Here is a 19,829-nt window from a genome sequence, read left to right as displayed (position 1 = left end):
TGGCAATTTTTGGTTTTGTGTTGTTATTTTTTAATTTTTGATTGGGCTATTTGTCTTTTTGTTGTTGAGTTCTACGAGTCTTATATATATTCTTGATGCAAATCCCTTATCAGATATATTATTTGCAAATATTTTTTCCTCTTCTGTGGATTGACCCTTTCTAGAAAGTGTTCCTTTTGATGCACATGCAAAAGCTTTTTTAATTTTTATGCACTCCAGCTTATCTATTTTTTTCTTTTGTTTCTGTGCTTTGGTGTCATATCAAGAAACCATTGCCTAATCAAATACCATAAAGATTTATACTTTTGTTTCCTTCTACAAGTTTTATACTTTTGCCTCATACATTTAGGTTTTTGATCCATTTTAAGTTAATTTTTTATATGGTGTGTCCTGGTTTGAAGCTGTTATGTACCCCAGAAAATGTCATGTTCTTTTAATCCATTTCTTTAGGTTCAGACCTATTATGGGTGGGTCCTTTTGGTTAGGTTTTTTTAATTGAGATGTGACCCACCCAATTCTAGGTGGGTCTTAATATTTTACTGGAGTTCTTTATGAGGATAAAAGAGAGAACCCAGAGAGCCCAGAGAGAAATACCCAGAGATTTTTGGAGAGAGCTGAGAGAGAAAAGCCCCAGAGGAGCTAAGGGAGGACCTGCAGAGAAAGCCACTGGAACCAGAGCTTAAGGCAGCGAAACCTGGGAACAAAGGACCAGCAGACTCCAGCCATGTGCCTTGCTATTTGACAGAGGAACCCTGGATGCCAGCAGCCTTTCTTCAGAGAAGGCATCCTCCTCTTGATGCCTCAATTTGGACATTTTCATGGCCTAAGAACTGTAATTCACAAGCTAATAAATTCCATTGTTAAAAGTCAGTCCATGTTTCATATATTGCATTTCAGCAACTTTAGCAAATGGAAACATGGTGTCAGATAAAGTCCAATGTCATTCTTTTGCATGTAGATATCCAGTTGTCCCAGCATCATTTGTTGGAAAGACCATTCTTTCCCCATTGGCACCCTTGACAAAAATTTGTCATAGACATATGGGCTTATTTATGTATTCCTAATCCTGTTCCATTGGTTTATATATCTTTCACTATGCCAGTACTTTACTTTTTGATTAGTGTAGCTTTGTAATAAGCTTTGAAATTGACAAGTGTGAGTCCTCCAACTTTGTTTTGTTTTGTTTTATTTTTCAAGATTGTTTTGCCTTTTCAGGGTCCCTTGTGTTTCTACATGAATTTTTTGTTCAGCCTGCCCATTTCTGCAAAAAAGGCCATTAGAATTTTAATAGGGATTACGTTGACTCTGCAGATCACGTTAGTAGTATTGGCATTTTAATATTGTCTTCTAATCTTTGAACACAGAAGGTATTTCCATTTATTTAGATCTTCTTTAAATTGTTTTAAACAATGTTTTGTGGTTTTCCACATACAAATCTTGTACTTTCTTGGTAAAATTTTTTCCTAAGTATTTAACTACTTTTGATGCTATTGTACATGCAATTGTTTTCTTACTTTCAATTTCAGGTTGTTCATTGCAAGTGTATTAAATCCAGTTGATTATTGTATGTTGATCATGTATTCTGCAACCTTGTTGAACTTAAGTTTATTAGCTCTAATAGTTTTTTAGTGGATTCCTTTGAATTTCCTATATACAAGATTAGTCTTCTGCAAATAGGGTAGTTTTACTTCTTACTTTCCAATATAGGTAACTTTTTTTTTTCTTGCTGAATTGCCCTAGCTAGAACTTCCAGTACAATGTTGAATGGAAATAATGACAGGGAATAGCCTTATCTTGTACCTGAACTTAGGGGGAAAGCTTCCAGTGTTTCACCAAGAAGTATAGCATTAGCTCTAGATTTTTTATAGATGCTCTTTATCATTTGAAGAGGTTCCTTTCTATTCCTAGTTTGTTGAGTTTTTATTTCTTTTAACATTTTTAAATTTTTATTATGAAAGGTTGTTGAATTTTTGTCAAATATTTTTTATTCATCTCTTGAGATGATCATGTGTTTGCTTTTGTTTTTTTATTTTATTCCATTATTATCATTTAATCTATTGATTGAATTTTGTATATCAAACTATCCTTGCATTCCTGGAATAAATTCCACTAAATCACGGTGTGTAATTCTTTTAATATGCGGCTGAATTTGGTTAGCTAGTAATTTGTTGAGGATTTTTGCAACTGTATTCCTAAGGGTACTGGTTTGTAGTTTAGGTTGTTTTTCCAAAACTGCTTTTGAGCAATGATTTCAGCTACTCTGCCTATTTTTTTTTTTTTTCATTTTAAAAAATTCAGCTATTATTTACCTACAATAGAAAGCACAAATTTTAAGGGTTTAGTTTGATTATTTTGACAAATGCACACACTTGGGGAGCCAACACCTCATCAAGGTACATAATATCTATCATACTAGAATGTTCCATCATGGCTCTTCCCAGTCTATCACCTCCTGGTCACCCCAGAAAACACTTTTCTGTTCTTTCACTATATATTACTATTGTCTATTATAGATTTCCATATAAATGGAGTTATACAGTACATACTGTTCTGTCTTTGTCTTCTTTTATTCATCCTAATTTTGGGGGGTTTACCCATATTGTTATACCCATGTTGTTACATGTAACAGTAGTTCATTTTTTGTTTTATTATATAAATATGCCCAATATATTTATTCTTCTGTTGAAGTACATTGAATTTTTTCCAGGTTTTGGCTACAATGAATAAGCTGCTATGAATATTCTTATCCAAGTCTTGTTGTATACATGTTTTCATTTTTCTTGGATAAATATTTAGAAGTGAAACTGTCAAGCTTCAGTGTTGGGGAATATTTAAATTTATGAGAAACAGTCAAACCCATTTCACATGAGCAATGTGTGAGAATTCCAATTGCTCCAGGAGCACCCATTTATTATTGTCAGTCTTTTTAATTTTAGCCATTATAGAATGTTTGTAGTATATTTTATTTTGTTTATTTGTGTTTCCCTGATGACAAAAGTTATTGAGCACTTTTTCATGTGCTTGTTAGCCATTCACATATGTTCTTTTGCCCTATTATATTAAGTTGTTTGTCTTTTTATTATGTTGTAAGGGTACTTTAAATATTCTGGAATTTAGTACTTTATTATATACATTGCGAAAATTTTCTCCCAGTCGTTCATTCACTTACTCTTTTTCGTGAGAATGTCTTTTGATGAGCAGAAGTTTTAATGTTGATAAGGCTAATTTTCTTACCACTTAGTCATAATGTTATTCTGTGTTTTCCTCTAAAAACTTTATAATTAGCTTTTATGTTTTGGTCTTTGGTAAATTTCAGGCTAGTTTTTGTGTATTATGTGAAGTAGTAGATTAAAGTTAATTTTTTCCTTATGGATATAGGCTATCCTTAAGTGTATTGTTCAGTGTCTAAATATTTAGAGATTTTCCAGATATATTTTTGCTAATGACTTCTACTTTAGAACCCTTATGGTCAGAGAATACAGTTCAATTTGGATTCAGTCCTTTAAAACTTATTAAGACATGTTTTAATCTATTAACATATTATCTATTTTGATGAATGTTACATATGTACTCAAAAAAAAAAAATGTGTGTTCTGTAGTTCTTGGGTGTTGTATTTAACTGCCTGTTAGATCATGTTGGATGGGGTGTTGTTCAAATCTTTTATGTCCTTCCTGGCATTCTGTCTACTTGTTTGATAAATTATGGAGAGAAGGATGTTGAAATATCCAAATGTAATTGTGGATGCATATATGTTTACTATCAGTTCTATCAATTTTTGTGTCATGTATTGTGAAGTTCTGTTATTGGGTGCATGCCAATTAAAATTTTTTTTTGTCCTCTTGATGAATTGGTCCTTTCAACATTAAAAAATGTGCCTCTTTCTCACTGGTAATACTTCTTGTCTTGAAGTCTGCTTTGTCTGATATTAATATGGCCACACCAGCTTTCTTATGATTCATATTTACATTGTACATATTCCTCCATTCTTTTACTTTTAACTGATCTATATTTTTATATTTAAAGCACCTTTCTTGTAGAAAGCATATAGTTGGTCTTACTTTTTAATCCAATATGGCAGCATGTATCTTTGAATGATATGTTTAGTTCATTTATCTTAATGTAATAATTTATATGGTTGTGTTTAAGTTTACCATATTTCTATTGATTTTCTATTGTCTCATCTGTTCTTTGTTCTCTTTTCCTTCTCCTTCTGCCTTCTTTTGAATTAATTATTTTTTTCCATTGTCTCTGTTGGATTATTGGCAAACCTTTTTGTTTCATATTCTTTTAGTGGTTACTCTATGATTTACAGCATATATCTTTAACTTATTACAGCTTAATTTCAAATCACTTTATATAAGAACTTTACAATAGTATACTTCCATTTCTTTCCTTCCAAGTTTTTTGCTGTTGTTTTCATATATTTTTCTTCTACATATATTCAAAACCCACAACACTTTTTTTTTTTGCTTTAAACAGTCGTTTATTTTTTAAATAAACTAAAATAATTAATAAGAATTTTAGGTTTACCCATATAGTTAGCATTTCTAGAAGTCTTCCTTCTTTGTTGTTGATTCACGTTTCCATTTGATATCATTTTCTTTCAGCTTGAAGAATATCTTTTAAAACATTTCTAGTAGCGCAGATCTGCTGGGTGACAAATTCTCTCATCTTTTATTAGTCTAAAAATATCATTATTTTGTATTTATTCTTCAAGGATATTTTTGCTAGGAATAGAATTCCTGTTGTTTTTTTTTTTGTTCCCCTTTCAGATATTTGAATTTGTCATTCCGTTTTTTACTGGCTTGCAATATATCTGATGGGAAGTCAGTGATTTTTCTCTTAATTCTTCCCATGCATGTAATGTGTCATTTTCCTTCAGCTACTGTTAATAACTTCTTTTATGATTTGTATTCAGCATGTTGATTATGAGGTGCCTTAGTGTGTTTCCTTTGCATTTATCCTGCTTGGAGTTAATTAAGCTTTTTGGTAATTGGGATATATTTGGGAGAAATTTAGCTATTATTTCTTCAAATATCTTTTTCTGCCTCTTCACCTCCCACCCCCCCTTGCCAAATATTTGATTCTGAAATTCTATTTACAGCTTAATCCTTGAACTCCACATTTGTTTGCTAAGTTCAGCAAATCTACTGTGCTCTACTTGGGTCACCTGATCCTGTGCCATCATCTGGAAAATGCCTGCAGCAGAAACCTGGGGTAATTATGGTTCTATCCTTGTTTGTTTCACTTCTCTCAGAGATCACATAATGTGCTTTATTTTTTGTTTTTCAATGTCTGAAAGCAGGTATTTTTTTTTCCATGTATTTTCAGTATTACAGTTGCTGCTTATGGGAGGGCTAGTCTTCTATCATGAGTGAAAGTAGAATAGTCTATGTTTTCTGAAGTCTGATGTGATGATGATAATAAAGATGGCTCCAAGCTTTTAGGTCTTTATGTACATTAACTTTTTTAATCCTCACAACAAACCTAAGAGAAAAAAAATCCTTAGTATCCTTATTTTACAGTTGAGAAAAATGAGGTACATAAAGTTTAATTTATTTTTACAAGGTCGTAGAGCTAGTAAATATTTATAAGAAGCAGAATTTGAATCCAGAATGTCTGTCTTCAAAATTCATGCACTTAACCACTATAGTGATTAAGGAGCATCTGTTTACTTTTTAAATATGTAAATGAAATGGATTGCCATAGATATTAGGGATAATATATTTATAAATTATTAAAATGCTGTATTTTTTTCATTTCTAATAAATAATGTACACCTGTGGCTCCTGTCCTCTGAAATTGTCTTTGCTTATCTTTTAGTTATAACGCTGACTCTGTTGAGAAAGAAAAGGGATTTCTAGATTTCAAAATATTGCCTTCACATAATAAGAGTGTCCCAGTTTGCTAAAGCTGCTGTTATGCAAAATACCAGAAATGGATTGGCTTTTATAAAGGGGATTTATTAGGTTACAGATTTACAGTTCTGAGGCCATAGAAGTATCCAAACTAAGGCATCAACAAGAGGATACCCTCACTGAAGGAGGGCCAATGGCATCTGGAACACCCCTGCCAGCTGGGAAGGCATGTGGCTGGCATCTGCTAGTCCTTTGCTCCCGGATTGCATTTCAAAATGGCTGTCTCCAAAATGTCTCTGGCCTTCTGTCTCTCATAGCTTCTCTCAGCTGTCTGCTTGGTTCTCCTGAGGCATTTCTTTTTAAGCATCTGGGGGTCCTCTCTTAGTTTCTCCATGGCAAACTCTGGGCTTCATCTCTTAGCTTGGCATCTCCAAACATCTTTCTGTGTGCATCTCTAAGCATCTCCAGGCATCAGCATCTGTGTCAGCTCTTGAGCTCTTTTAAGTTCTCCAGTGAACAAATCAAGACCCACCCTGAATGGGCAGGTCCATACCTCCATGGAAATAACTTAATAAAAGGTCTCACCCACAGTTGGGTGAGTCATGTCTCCATGGAAACACTCCATTAAAAGCTTCTACCCAACAAGATTGGATGGCATTCTCAATCCCATGTTGCCAGGGCCAGATCATGGCTCTTCTGGGTCCATAATAGTTTCAAACAGGCACAAAGAGCTTAGTTTGAATATCTGAATGTAGAGTTTTACTGTAAGCAATTGTGTAAAGAGACTTTAGGCTATGACATGACCAGATAAGGAAGCGCAATAGAAAGTCCTTCCTCCTGTGGAAAGAAAAGAGGGGTGAAATGCTGGGTCAATAGCTTAGATGCCAGTTTCATTTTTCGTTTGTTTGGATTCCAACTTCTGGAGGTATGTGGGGGAAGGGTAGTGAGGGATGCTTAAAACATTTGTATAATTTAGGGACACCTCCAAGTTAGTTGGCTTACTCCTCCCTTCCAGGGCTGAGATTGAGAAAGCTGCAAACTCTGTTCATCATAGTGCTGTGCCGCAAATTGAATGAGAATAGTGGTTGACGGAAGTTAGTGAAGATAGCTTTGATGAGTCCCACCAGGGGAGAGTTGGTGTAGACATGCTGAGAGAACTGGTGATCAGGAAGAGACCCAGAGTCTAGCCTGGAAAGTTACAGAATGTGGAGATATTGAGATGGAGGTTATGGCAGTGGCCTATACTTTAGTAGTGGATACCAGTCTCATGAGCAAAAGACTGGTAGGATTGTCCATGATGCAGTAGATGCAATACAGAGTGCCCAGGACCGGATCAGATCAGCCACCCTATATGAAGCCATCAGTACCAACTTCAGGGTGATTCAGAGCAAAGCCCTGTGACCAGCATCTCCTCTTACCACCGTCATATCCAGATGCTATGTTAAGGAGGAGAAGGAAGGAAGACAGCTTGAGAAGGAAGAAATAGCTCTGATAGGGTGTTGGAATTTTGAGTGGATTGCAAATTTATCTGCTTTATATTGGAAGACATTGAGGTTTTTAAAAATTCTTTAAACATTTTTTTATTAGCAAGATTATTTCCCTGAAATCTGCAGGACTTGGGGCTTAAGAGCAATGTGAGATCACTATAGAAGATAAAAAACCAACTGTCGTTTCTGCACAAGCCACCTCCCCTCCCCCAAACGTTTGTGTTATAGTGCGTAAAATTTGACTCCACTATATATAGCTTATTTTAATATCCCCTTATTCTTCTCCTACAGTTCCCTTTTTGGCTCAGAATTATCTTGCCATAATATTGACAAGCCCACATTTTCCTTTCCAGTTGTCATATAAGTGGGATGGAACAGAATCAGTTAATTTCCACAAAGCAGATGGAGTATATTCCAGTGATTCAACAGTTTCCATGAATGTTGGCCTAAGTTGTGTTTTGTGCCTTTAGTTCAGTGTTTTCTTACTGTGAGATTGTCAGGGGTTTAGAAGATTCCTTTAATCATTTACTCATACTAGATGCTGGGAAGGAAGTGATGGATAAGATCCTGGTTTGATTTTGAATCTAGTGGGAAGACAGATAGGAAAATAAATAACTTTGACAGAATTGTTAAAGTGCTATAATAAGATATGTACAAGCTGTGCCAATAAGAAAGAAGTCATGGGTTTAATCATCCTGTGTGTTCTTAAGCCCCATTGTCTCTAATGAACTGTCTTGAAAATGCCTGATGATGGTGACAAGTGTAGATGAAGGTATAGAGGAGCAGGTAACAAAAATAAATGAAGAGACCTGATGTTATTTGGGGCAGATTAAGAAAATGATCCCAGCGTTGCCAGATCTTCTGATTTTTAAACATGTGAATGATACCAATATTTAAATTAATTTGCTAACATCAGAAACAATTATAAAACCCTGTTCAGGGCAAATGATCACTCTGGGCCAGCCATATTTGGCCTGCAGGTCACCATTTGCAACCACTGATATAAATGGGGTGGTTCAATGCTAATCCACACACATAAACAATGAGAAAATACCATTGTTTTACATTTAAAACCCATCTGTGGTTGTTGCTGATGTGCTCACAAACATAGGGGACTGGTGGTTTGATGTGCTGAGCCTTCCACCACAGGATTTGCCTTTGGCAAGACTGTTACTGCAAAGGAGAGGCTAGGCCTGCCTATAATTGTGCCTAACAGCCTCCTCCCGAATGCCTCTTTGTTGCTCAGATGTGGCCCTCTCTCTCTAGCTAAACCAACTTGGCAGGTGAAATCACTGCCCTCCCTACTATGTGGGATCTGACACCCAGGGGAGTAAATCTCCCTGGCAATGTGGAATATGACTCCCGGGGAGGAATCTAGACCCAGCATGGTGGGATTGAGAACATCTTCTTGACCAAAAGGGGTATGTGAAAGGAAATGAAATAAGCTTTAGTGGCAGACAGAGTCCAAAAGGAGCCGAGAGGTCACTCTGGGGGGCACTCTTATGCACAATATAGACAATGCTTTTTAGGTTCTAATGAATTGGAATAGCTAGCAGTAAATACCTGAAACCGTCAAACTACAACCCAGAACCCATGAATCTTGAAGATGATTGTATAGAAATGTAGTTTATGAGGGGTGACAATGTAATTGGGAAAGCCATATGGACCACACTCCCCTTTGTCTAGTTTATGGATGGATGAGTAGCAAAATGGAGGAAAAAAAAAAGGCACCCAGTGTTCTTTTTTACTTTAATTGTTCTTTTTCACTTTAATTTTTATTCTTATTATTTTTGTGTGTGTGGTAATGAAAATGTAAAAAATTAATTTTGGTCATAAACACAATTATATAATGTACTGTAAACAATTGAATGTATGCTTTGTATGACTGCATGGTATGTGAATATATCTCCATAAAAATAAATTAAAAAAAGAATAAAACCCATCTGTGAGCTTAATAAGCAGAGTTTTCTTTTTTATTTTAGACTCAAGACATTGAATGATAATTACTGATTATTTGTCTATTTGCCAGTTTGCTGTATCAAACAATAGGAATTTAATGTTTCACATTTTGGGAGGGTCAAAGTCTAAAATCAGGGTGTCGGCACAGCCATTCTTTTTCTAGCGTTCTGGTGGTGACTTGCGGCATCCATTCTTCGATCTCTGCCCCCGTCACATGGCAAGCTGCCTCTTTCTGTCTTTTCCTCACGCCTACTACTGCGTCCAAATTTCCTTTGTTTATAAGAGCTCCAGTCATATTGGATTAAGGCCCATCCTGACTCAGTTTGGCCTCATCTTAACTGATACCACCTTCAAAGATCCCATGTACAGATGGGTTCACACCCACAGGGCCAGGGGTTGGGACTTGAAGATGTCCTTGTGGGAGGCATGATTCATTACATGACAGTATTCTTTTTTTATTAAGGCAATTTTATTGAGATATACTCAGGCACCATATAATCCATCCAAAGTATACAAACAGTGGCTCGATGTATAGTTGTGCATTCATTGCCACAATCAATTTTCAAACAGTTTCATTACTCCAAAATAAAGAACAAAAATATAAAAAAAAGTAATAAAAAAGAATACCCAAACCATCCCATACCCCTTAAACCCTTCTATTATTTATGTATTTTTTGTCATTATTTTATTATTCATCTGCCTATACATTGGTTAAAGGGAATATCAGTCATCAGGTGTTCACTATCACACTGTCACACAATAAAAGCTATAAGTTATAAAATTATCATCAAGAATCAAGTCTTCTGGCTCAACAGATTTAGGTATTTCCTTCTAGCTATTCTAAGACACTAGAAACTAAAAGGAAATATCTACATAATGTGTAAGAATAACCTCCATATTGACATCTCATCTCTATTTGACATCTCTCAGCCACAAAAGCTTTATTTAGTTTCATTTCTTTTCCCTCTTTTGGTCAAGACGACATTCTCAATCCCATGTTGTCAGGGCCAGGCTCATCCCTGGGAGTCCTATCCCTCATTGCCAGGAAGACTTACACCCCTGGGACTCCCATGGCAATATTTTTTTAACAACCCGTTTACTTGCCCCTTTCTATACTTTTCCCAGATTTCCCTCTCTGTGGATTCTCCTTCTCTCCTTCCTTCCACCTGAGTAAACCATTATCATTCTCCAAGTGAGCTTAAATGCTGCCTGATCAAGAGAATTAACTACTGCTCCATCTGTTCCTGCCTTATTCATCTCTGTTTCTCATATTCTTTAGTATTATGGCTCATCTTTCTCTCCCTCATCTTTGTATCACTCAACATAACTTACACTCTGTAAACATTTCTTGAATTGGGTGGAAACCAAAATCTTATCCAGGGCTATGTTCCCATTATCTTCTCTTTATTTTTGCCCTTAATTAAACCATAGGGACCATATTCTAGAGAAATTAGTGATACTCTATCCTAATTCCTCCTCTCTGCATTTTCCTTCCATACATATATATGTCTATTAAAAAAATTATTTGTATCCTGCCAGTAATCAATAAAAAATTCATTTTTTTTTTTTTTAGTTTTAATTTGCTTTTGGCTTCTTTAGCTTGTCAGTGACAGATTGAGTTATTGGTTTCATTATCACTAACATGTTTAAATGTTTTATTATGTACATTGTGATAAGCCTCTAAACTCTCAAATTTTGCTTCTCATACATGTTGGACATTCTTTACTATATCTATTTTAGTGCTTAGATTTACCAATTTTCTTTTCCATTTAATGAAGAGAATTCATAATACATTTTAAGAAATCGTACCTATTTCACAGCTATTGTGGACATTTCTAATGTTTCTTTTTTTCTAACATTTTCAGTAGCTTCTGAAAATTTCCCATGGATTTTACAAGGCAACTTGGAAAATGAGGATAAAATGATGAAATCGAGAAGCACAGGAGATGGTCCAGAAATGTGGACACCCGACAGGCCTGTTTGTGCCAGTTGACCCATCTTGTGCCCGCCAAGGGCAGACTCGCTCTTCTCCATCCGTTTTAGTTGGGCTTATCTGAGTGCACCCTCTAGGGATCCTATGTGTGATTATATGGCTAAAAAGAGGAGGACTTGGCCAGCAGACCACATAAATGGGCCAATTCACTGTCAGAGAGGTAGTGGTTTGTTGTGCAAAATTCTAAAATATTCCTTTCACTTAGATCAGACTCAGCTGGGCCAAATAATTTTGGATAAAAGTGATCATGGTCATCAAAATTATGTCAAAGTGCAAAGTAAAAATAAGTCTGCACACCTATCCTCCTCTTCTGTAGCTGTCTTGATGTAGAATATTGTCACTAATAAGGATCAGGCAGCACCTAATAGTTGACACTCTGTTTTGCACCTGTTGGTTTTTGCTGCTTTGGTTAAAACTCTCATTGGGGGATGTTGGGTTCTCAGTACAGACTGTGCCTTTTTGTAAGTAGGAAAATGTGCAGATATCTTGGATGATTTACACTTAGCAGAGGAGAGGGGCAAAGCCAGCCTGAGGCCAGTCTTTCTCACTTTCCTCTCATCTTCTTATCTCCTGCTAGGACTTTGCAAGCCTAAGCAGAAGCCAGAGGGTGTGGGAAGCCCTGTCCACGTGGTCTGTAGAGGTCAGCACCCCAGGCAGAGAATAGGGTGGAGAGCATGGACAGTGCATCTGGAGAGGCAAATGGCAGATACCAGGTAGGCAGTCAAAAGTTTCTCCATGGTGAAATTCATGCTTCTCAAGCTTTAATGTGCATCCGTATTACCTAAAGATCTTGTTAAAATGCAGATTTTGTTTTAGGAAGATTGGGGTGGGACCTGATATTCGGAATTGCTATCAAGCTCCCAGGTTGCTGAGGCTGCTGGTGCATGCGTCACATTTGGAGTAGTAAGACTATAATCCCTTTCTGTTATCTTTGGAACTTAAAGTAAATCTTGTCAAAAGTTATAGCCTGGTCTCGGCTCTATGAAGGAAGTGTCTGTTGTACACCTGACAAGGAAGGGACAGGGAACAGCATCATTCCTCTCTTTCCTTCCTTCCCCAACCAAGGGAAATAGCAGCATTTGCTAGTGGCAGGTCAGCAGTCCTAGAAGATTAAGAAGCAGTTGGCTGCAGCCCAAGTGACCTGTGGACAGAGTGGAGATTGATGACCTGAGCCCATTGAAGCAGAAACCAACTGACTCAGGAAAGCACAGAAAATACCACCCCCACTGAGGATTCCCTGGCAAAGGGGCTGAGCCCCAGCTAATTTGATAAATGGGGGCTTGGAGTCATTGTAAATAATGGCAAAATGACCTTATTTATGTTTACAGCTAGGGAAACCTGGACTTCCAGTGAATGAATAAAGTTTGATAGTTCAGGCTCAAAACCCATTCAGAATACCCTGTACTTTGTTTTGTATTTGCACCATTGTTAACAGTCTGCCTTTCACAGTTGTTTGTATTTAGTTCATGTAATTATTGAGAACAGATAATCCCAAATGGGCTAGGGCCTCTCTAGAAGAATCTTGTGTGTTAAAAAAGCACAAAAACATGTTTTTGACTGCACACAGGCTACCTCGGCTTTTTGCTACATTGCATTTCTGGAAATATCATTGAAAGCAACGGAATGACTAGGAACGAATCATATTTTCTTCTCTTGCCATGGTGTAACCTATACTTACCTTCTTTTTCCACCCAATGGTGTCCCTGAATTGGTAAGGCTTTATGTCGACAAATTGACTGAGACCAATGGATCAGCAGGGAAGCTGTTGAATGAATGAATCAATGAGGGGAGACATGAAATAGAGGGTTTGTCAGCACCCTCGGGACAGCAGATGGATGAAATTTAAGAGGGGACAGAAGTGAGGGCTGCCTGCACATTTTCCTTTTCCTAGTAGCATAATTGAGAGTAGTTGAAGTCCCTTTTCTAAGAGCTATATAAAGAGGAGATTCCTTTTTAACTTCCTCAGTGAGATTAATCAAAGCATCTGAGTAACTTTCTTCAGGGCATAAGGCCGTGTGTGGGGATAAGGAGGTCAAGGATACAGGGGAAGGTGGGAGTCGACTGGCTTATGGACAGGGAATTCTGTATTAGGATACTGTTTTAGTTTCCTAGGCTGCTCAAAGCAAATACCATGGAATAGGTTGATTTAAACAATGGGAATTTATTCACTTATGGTTTTGAGACTGGGAAAATGTCAAAATCAAGGCCTCAATAAGATAATACTTTCTTCCCAAAAACCAGCTGCCAGCGATCCTTGGCTCCTCTGTTACACAGCAAGGCACATGGTGGTGTCTGCTGGTGTCTTCCTTCTCTTCGGGTTTCACTGATTTCAGCTTCTTGCTCCTGTGACTTTCTCTCTTTCATGTCTGAATTCATTCTGTTTATAAAAGACTGTAGTTAATAGGATTAAGACCCATCCAGATTGAGGTGGGTCACACCTTAACTGAAGTAGCCTCATCAAATGTTCCTACTTACAATGGGGTTATACCTCCAGGAATGGATTAGATTTAAGAACATGTTTTTCTGGAGTACACACAGCTTCAATCCACTACGGATACTAATACCAATGCAAAACGCTACTACCTGCAGCAAATGCTTCTACAGCACTTGCTGTGTGCCGGGCAATGGTCTAAGGGCTTCACATAATAAAGTCTGAGGTCAAAGTCACAGATAACCCCTATCACAGGAGGTTTGAAAGTGTGTGTCCAGTAGTTTAGTAGCTATGTCCCCACCTGTCCCTCTGCATGAAAATGCAATAGGCAGAGTGGAAGGACGGGGGGACCTATTTTATTTCTATTTTTTTCTTCTTCTGGCAACTCACATTTTACCAAACACAAATTTTTAAAAAATGAGTTTATGAAGCCCATCTTGAATAAAGGTGGATTAAAATAGGAATAAGGGAGATGGTTGCGGTCGCAGTTGACTCGTCTGGGGGGGGGAGGTGGCGGCCGGTTGCCAAATCCTAGGCTCTCAGGATTGCTTGGAGGGTACCGGCGGCGGGGGCTCTTTCCCAGAGGCGAGGGCGAGGCGTGGGACTGGGCCCGGTCCCCGGCGTAGGCGTGCAAAGTATGGAGGGCGGCGAGAAAGGAACAGGCGGGACACGGTTCTTTTAGGGTGAAGAAGCCAAGAGAGTTTATTAGGGGAGAGTACAAGCTTATATCGGGCGTTTAGAGGGCGGGGTAGCTGTAGAGGTTAAAGGCTTGGATTGGTTCTGAGAGGGCGCGGAGGTTGATTGAAAAGGGGCGAGAGTTGCTCCGGTAACGGTGTCTGGCAACAATGTATGCGCACTGGAGGTGATGGGAGTTGCACTGGCAACGGGGAGTGTCCAGGCAAGATAAGGGGGTGGGGAAAAGGCGGTTCCCTCCGGCAAGCCTCCCCTAACAGTGGTATTTTGGGTGAGGAAAAGGGGCCTGCCTCCGGCCTCACTTTCCCAGGCCCGGGGGGCTGTGGAGGGCGCTGTCGCCCGTGCCCACCACCCTCCCCAGGGGCTGATCAGGTCCCCCAGCCCAGGCCCGCCAAGTTGAAGCACGTAATCAGTGTCCCGCAGATGTTTTTATTTCTTTTGTGCAATTTGGTGACAAATTATTTTGAGACTTACACAGGTCCCTGTCCCATCTAATATGAACTCCCTCTATTTTACAATTGTCTCCATTCCCTCTACCTGTCTCCCCACCATTTTCTCTAAGCACAGCTGAAACCTAGGGATGATCACATTGATAAACCTAATCCTGTGGCCCTCATAGAAAATATTCATTAAGAATTACCCCATTCTTTGCCAGATGATGTACACTAGAACCAGATAACTTTTTAGGCCTTTGCAGCTCTATTCCAGAATGCATAACCAATCTCATCCTGCCCAGGACTAACCCATCAATGCCCTCCTTGCTGAAACTTGGACTCAAATCCCTGGAAGCATGCACTCCAAAGGAATTGTAGCTTTAACCTCAGTTCTGGGGAACTCCAGTCATGACTTGTCACAGCGGAAATGGAGCAGTGGGGTGGGAGAGAGTGTTAAAGAGAGGGTAGAAGTAGGATAATTCATCAGTCAACCCATCATAAATTTTGACCAAGCATCTCTAGGTACTCCTGGTTCCTTTGAGCTCAGGGAACACAGGGAAGGTAATTACTGGGTTTCCATTTTGTTAAAATACTACGTCATAGGGCAAGCACATCCTGGCCACCTTTGGGAGATCTTTCTGTGTTCAAGGGCAAGAAGTGTCTGAGGGGGAGCAGCCAGAAGCTGGAAGCTAGAAATCAGTGGAGCCTGGAAGAGAGAGACTATGCCATTGAGTGTATTGCCATATGACAGAAAAGCCAAGGAACCCCAAGGATAGCTGGCAGCCAGAAGATACTGACTCTGGGGAGAAGCAAGCCTTCTAGCCTCTGAAAACATGAGCCAATAACCTGCTATTGTTAAGCCGACCCATCGCATGATATTGCTTTAGGACCTAAGACACTAAAACAGTTTTTGGTGCCAGAAAGAGGGTGCTGCTATGACAAATATCTAAAAAGGTGAAAAGGACTTTTGAATTGAGAAATGGATAGAGGCTGGAAGAATTGTGAGGTGCTTGATAGAAAAAAAACAACCTAGATTGCTCTGAAGACTGCTTATAGAAGGATGAATGTTAAAGGTCCCTTCACCGAAGCCTGAGAAGGAAATGATGAATGTGCTGTTGGGAATTCGAGAGAAGGTGATCTGTGTTACAAAGTAGCAGAGAACTTGGTAAAATTGAGTTCTGATGTTGGATTGAAAGTGGCACTTGAAAGTGATGAACTTGCATATTTAGTTGAGGAGATTTCCGGCCAGAAGTTACCAACCCTGGGAGGAAGTAAGCTAAGTGTGGAAGGTACAACTTGGTTTCTTCTTACAGCTTATCGTAAAATGCCAGAGCAAAGGGATAAGCCTAGTATGAAACTCTTAAACATAAATGAACCAGAAACTGATGATTTTGAAAATTCTCAGCCGATCCAGACAGCGTGCTCTGAGACTAAGGCCAGAACAGCTCCATCAGGCACCTCCCTGAGCCTCTAGGAATTGAGTCCCCAGAGGACAAGGCTCCATGTGAGGGTTTCCCTGAAAAACCCTTTGCTGAAGAGAGATGGGCTGAACATGGATCCAATCATCCATTTCAGGGGAAGTCAGGATCAGAAATGCAGTTGTCCAGGAAGGATCTGTGGAAAGTTCTGTTGTCTGATGGTTTGAACTCTTGTGAACTGCATGCAAAGCTGACAAGGTTTTTGCAAAATTTGTATGAGCATAACTACTGCCAGACTAGACTGAAAGGGACAGAGAATGGATGTATTGAAGGAAGAAACTTCAAGAGCAGAACAATGGAAACAAAAGTCTGGACTGAAAAGATTTCCTTGGGCCAAGACAGTGGGCTCAACAATAGTGTGGAAAGAGGAGGTCTGCCCCTGCACATGGAAACAAGCCTTCTAGCCTCTGAAACCATGAGCCAGTAAATTGCTGTTGTTAAGCCAGTTCATTGTATGGCATTTGTTTTAAGCAGATGGGAAACTGGAACAACAGGAAAAGATGCACAACATCTTTAGCCATCAGGCAGATGCAAATCAAACCTCAGTGTGATACCAATTCACATCCACTAGGATGGCAACAATCAAAGAGAGACAATAAAAAGTGTTGATAAGGATGGGAGAAACTAGAACTCACACACCAATGGTGGGAATGTAAAATATTGCAACTTTGGAAAATAGGTTGGCAGTTCTTCCAATGGCTGAAAAGAATCCCCTTTCAGGTATATATATCCAAGAGAAATAAAAGTATATGTCCACTTAAAAACTTGTGCACAAATGTTCATAGCAATAGCATTCCTAACAGCCAAAAAGTGGAAAGAATCCAAAAGTCCATCAATGGATGAATGGATAAACAAAATGTGTTGTACACATACAATGGAATATTATTTGGCAATAAAAAGAATCAAAGTACTGATACATGCTACAACATGGATGAACCTTGAAAACAGTATGCCAAGTGACAGAAGCCAGGCACAAAATACTATGTATTACATGATTACATTTATATGACATGGCCGGAACAGGCAAATCTAGAGACTCAATAAATATATTAGAAGATGACTAGTGCTAGGAGGGCTGGGAGGAAATGGGGAATGATTGCTCATGGGTATGGGTTTCTTTTGGAAGTGATGAAAATGTTCTAAAATTGATTGCAGTGATGGTTGCATAACTCTGTGAATATACTAAAAACTATTGAATTGTACACTTTAAGTAGGTGAATTGTATAGTAAGTGAATTATATCTCAATAAAGCTCTTGCCAAAAAATAAAGTGTCTGAGAATGTCAGGAGTGACTTGGAGATTCTGTCTACATCTGACTTATATATTTAGTAACATGGCCAGCATTCTGAGTCAGGAAATTAGGAAAGTTTTCATGCACTTCGTTTTTATCTGTGTTTGGCTAAAGTTATGAGTTGCCATGAGGAAATAAACAAACAAATGCAGCTCTCCCTCTCTTCCACCTCTTCACGCCGCTCTGTGCAATATGAGTGTTCCAGGCTGATGACAGTGGCCCTTTTCCCCTGACTTACCTCATCGTCCCCTGCTGTTCTTTCTGCTTGGCAGCCCGGGGCTGAGCAGAGGCCCCAGGGCTGTGTCACTGTGGAGGAGAAGGCTGGGAAATCATAATGTGACCACTGGACTCCCTTTCTGAAATCCCTACTCTCTTTTACCTGACCTCTGCCTGCAGCCTCAGTCCCACTCCAGATCTGGGGAACAAACTTGTTCCTTGTTGGGAGATTAAGGAATTCAGCACTTCAGTTAATGTACTCGTGGTTCCCCTGCTCTGACGTTATGTTCTAATTCTGATAACTGGGCCTCTGCCTTGACCTCAGGCAACTGGGTCATTGTCTTGTTTCTCTGGTCTTGTGTCTTGTCCTGAGTTCCCGTTTAAGCCTGCGGTCATTCCTCAGAACTTTAGGTCCTTGACTAAAACTCTGTTCGTCAAGCCAGACCTCCCTACTGTGACTGTTAGGTTGTTTGCTTTATGCTTTTGTGTTTTGCTGTCTCCTTGGTGCTCATCTACTTATCCTTAATGGCTCCTGCCTCCCTGATGCTAACTAGCTGTCCCCATACTCTGATCTGTGGGATTTGCCCCGTTTACTTGGGTAAGTATACTTCTATTTCACTTAGGTGAGTTTCAAAAATTACCACTGTAGGAAAAAGGAATGTAGGTGGGAGATGTCAATCAAGCCTATACTAGCTCTACTTCTTATACCCCACCATGTGTCTTGCCCTTGGGAATCTCCTCATAAAGGAATGACTGCTGCCATCATGTATTAATATTCATTTCATTGGAGAGGGAGAAACTGACTGTCCAGCATAAGTAAAAAGGAGAATTTGTTGGGAAGATCTGAGTTCAAAAACTAAACCCCAGGAGAGTAAGAAGTAAGGAAGTTCCAAGGACCTCAGCTGCTGGGGTTCCTGAACCTTCCTTTTAGAGTACTTTGGTTCAGCTCCCTGACCCCCAGAGGCTGTTTCTCTTAATTCAATTTTTTACATTCCCAGAAGAGACGATCTGATTAGCCCAGCTTCACTTAGGCATCCACCACTGAATAAATCAGCCCTGGTTCATGTCACCTGGTAGAGACAGCTGCTGGGGCTCACCTCTGTGAACTGGGGCTGGTTCCCAGGAAAAGGGTCAGGGATATGACCAGACATGTTTATACTGGCCTCATGTGGCATGCCTTACCCCCTGCCATGCCAGCCCAGCATGCATCTTAGTCCCCCCAGCACGCATCTTAGTCCCCCAAGCACAGCCGGAGCACCCTTGAAAGTCTTTACTAAAGGCTAGATTGTAAACAAAATTGAAAGTACAAAGAGGAGCATAGAACTAGATACTCTACTGTGTAAAATAAGACTAGTTGTCTTCAGCTTGAGATCTCTTGCAGGATGTTTCCTTGCCTTCCTCAGATCTAGGTCCATGGATCAGAAGCCATTTTTAAGCCTTCTACAAGGAGTTGCCCCCAAGCCAATTGAGCTGTCTCAAGTTCAGAGGGAGATCCAAAGAAAGGCTAGGAATTCTATTTCCTGCTTGGTAAAGACTGCTTATGAGAACCATTTTTCTGACTTTTCCCCATACTGATACAGGGACTGGTCTCTCTTATCAGGAGTGATCCTTTTCCCTTCTTATAGGAGTATGGTCCAGTCTGATGGCTCAATAATATAGTCTATTAGAGTACTGTGAAGTGAGCCCAACATTGGTCCACAGGATATTCACATATGGTAGCAGGCAGTTGATTCTGTTACTCAAATGCCAGGACCTCTTCAGAGGCAACATCTGTAATTGAGGCCCTGGCCTGTCCCAAGGTGGCTTGCTGCCATGACTACTGTGTTATGGGTTGACTTAGTCAACACACACTGAGTACATGTGGGGGACCTGCTCGGCTAAGTGGGCAGGCATTTGCAATTGCATTATCTAATTCATTATTTCCTAAAATATGTTTGATGGAACACTTGTCTCATGAAATTCTCTTGCAAAAAGAGCATTGTGGTCAA

At 39.2% G+C, this 19,829-nt stretch overlaps 1 pseudogene; it reads right to left on the bottom strand.

Moving 5' to 3' along the window:
• Positions 1 to 19,829, bottom strand: part of LOC119543822 — a 31,966-nt pseudogene that overhangs the window by 8,344 nt on the left and 3,793 nt on the right.

The sequence above is a fragment of the Choloepus didactylus genome, chromosome 9 (genome assembly GCF_015220235.1).
Source record: "Choloepus didactylus isolate mChoDid1 chromosome 9, mChoDid1.pri, whole genome shotgun sequence".
NCBI lineage: Eukaryota > Metazoa > Chordata > Mammalia > Pilosa > Megalonychidae > Choloepus > Choloepus didactylus.
Note: the sequence above shows the minus strand (reverse complement) of the source record. Positions and strands in the feature narration are given on the sequence as shown.